This window comes from Amphibalanus amphitrite, unplaced genomic scaffold (genome assembly GCF_019059575.1).
Source record: "Amphibalanus amphitrite isolate SeventyFive unplaced genomic scaffold, NRLGWU_Aamphi_draft 000718F_arrow, whole genome shotgun sequence".
Classification (NCBI taxonomy): Eukaryota; Metazoa; Arthropoda; class Thecostraca; order Balanomorpha; family Balanidae; genus Amphibalanus; species Amphibalanus amphitrite.
Genome location: NW_024882212.1, coordinates 1 through 2,500, shown reverse-complemented (window position 1 = coordinate 2,500; position 2,500 = coordinate 1). Strand labels below are relative to the sequence as shown.

Below are 2,500 nucleotides of genomic sequence, written 5' to 3'. Positions count from 1 at the left end.
CCCACCGATGGTAGCTACGATCATATTTCGATACAATGTGTCAAATGATGCACCCAAAGTTGCTGTACGTTTAGTGTCGATACGTCATGCAATTGGAAGTTATTTCAGACAATTGGGAGGGGGGTACGAATGTCCCCCCCCCCGACCAGTGGGCCGCGAATTAAAACGTCGCAACTTCGCAACACCCTCTTGGCGGAGGAGCATTCACAGAGATATGAAACTTGCAGGATGTAGTATCCATTACGAGTTTCTCAACTTGTATCACTCGGATTTTCCTTAAGGTCATATGAGTTCAGTTTTTTTTCGTGACCTCATAATTACAAGGCGATGGGGAAAAATGAAAAGACTCCAACTATATTAACTACAAAGAATCGTGATTTCATGCACTCGTTGTAAAGCTCGATGCGTCTTTTGCAATGTTGACCTTGCCTGACGTCATTTATCACGTCATTAGGCTCATATTAATTTTTGTCAATAACTTCCGATCAAATTGATCCAGCGATTCGGGAAAGCCACCCATGGACTCGGGGAGGCTTGCGAATCGAAGGAGATGGGTCATGACCTCCTTCGACCAACTTCGTGACGTTGGGGCGCTGAGCTGACCGTGACCCGGGGTCAACTCCTAAGGTGACCTCACCCAAACAAAAGGTATCTAATTCGACGCGACTGAGCGAGGCAAGCACGATGCTGCCAAAATCGCGGCCAGCGGCCGTTTTTTTGCAAAGTTATTCACCAAAAAACGGAACCGTACCTTAGGACACTTGACCTGACTCAGAGGTCACCGGTTGACCGACGATCTTAAAATTGGGTACCAATCTTTCGTCTCGTAACGGCGCACACGCCCGTTTTTTTCTGCGACGCGCTAGCTCCACCAGGGGCGGAACAGCGAAGGGGCGTTCGTACTGCCATCCCCCTCTCAGCCGACGCGTATGTAGAATGCCAATAGGTCCGATGAGGGTTAAGTGAGAGGACATATCACTGCTTTTTGGCAACATAGCGATGTCTCGGCCCCGTTAAGCAATTTCGTTGAACGTCTTTCGATGGTTACAGTCCCGTTTCAAATGACAGCAGCTAGAACCAGTATGTAAAAAGAAACTTATCGAGTCCTAATAAATAGAAGCCTGTACAGTGTGCAGGGCACGGGCCATGTCGCAAAGAGCATAAACATTCAAGGGATAAATAGCCCAAGTGGCCACCATTGAAGAAGCGAAAATGACAACGACACCCGGTGTTCCCAGGCGGTCACCATCCAAGTACTAACCGGGCCCGATGCTGCTTGACTTCAGTGATCGGACGGGAACTGGTATTTTCAGCATGGTATGGTCGTACCGACGGAATCAGTCCATCTTTACCTCTTTATCTGTAACATAAAAGATGACGTCACAACTCTGGCATGACAAGCCTCAAACACACAGTCATTGCTTTGGCCAAGCGGATGGCTGAGTGATGACGCTGCTCAGTCTCATTGTTATGTGACCACCAAAAACACCGCCAAGTACCGATAGGCTACAACAAGCAAATGGCTCGCAAGCAATATGTAAGGGACGATGACACACAAACATGAGTGAGAAGGGCAGCTGAAAGTCGGCAAACTGAGAAATGATCCCCGTCAAATCTCGAGACAAAAGCGGCACTTACACCCACACCGGCCGGGGGGGGGGGGGGTACGCCCTCCTAGTTTTTTTTTTCGCGATAGCTCCGAATGCCACGGCGATACAGAGATGAAGCTTGGCATGCCTGAATTTTGATTCAAGCCGGATCTTTTGACACCAACCGCGATTTCGGGTCATTTCAGGTCACCGACTTTTGACGTCATAAGCAAACCTTTGCCAAACTGGGGTCTGCGTATAACGCGCTCTATCGCGGGGAGGGGGCTCTTCATTGCCCCAATACTAACTCCGAAACTACTGGGCCGATTGTCAAAATTCAAACAAATTTGATAGCCCTGGAAAAACTAACGAAGAAACATAATTTCATTGACTCGAGGTCACCGGTGACGTCACAGTTCAGTGTAAAAATTATTATGATTTTGGCTTGTTAACAATTTGAGCTTTGACCGCCGTTACAAGTCATATCCGGCTATTGTTGGTTTACACCCTCGTGAACAGATGCTTTAGATACCCTGAGGGTACCAAACATGTACTTTGATTTTAAGGTCAGGTCAGGTCATCACGGGTCACGGAAATATTATAGCATGCGTCGGTCACATGACATATGTTTTATGGCCATTAGGTATATATTTCGAATTTGATGTGGTTTGTGTCATTCGAGGTCATTTGAGTTGAATTTGCTCAGATCAGTTCACTTTCAGGTAAAAAGGTCAAATTTGAAATTGAAATTTTACGGAGACTGGGAAAGTGAATAATTTTCAAATTTTCAACATTTGTAAAATCCGAGATAGCAGTTGGATAGCAAAGTCTATTCTAAGTCCTCTCATGCAAAGAAAGAACATCTAGCTTAAAAACTAAGCTCTCTGGGAGCGATTGCCGTGGTTCAATGT

The 2,500-nt window shown here is 46.4% G+C and overlaps 1 pseudogene; it reads right to left on the bottom strand.

The window, feature by feature from the left end:
* Positions 1 to 1,213: 1,213 nt before the first annotated feature.
* On the bottom strand, positions 1,214 to 1,331 carry LOC122365149 (annotated as a pseudogene).
* Positions 1,332 to 2,500: the final 1,169 nt, after the last annotated feature.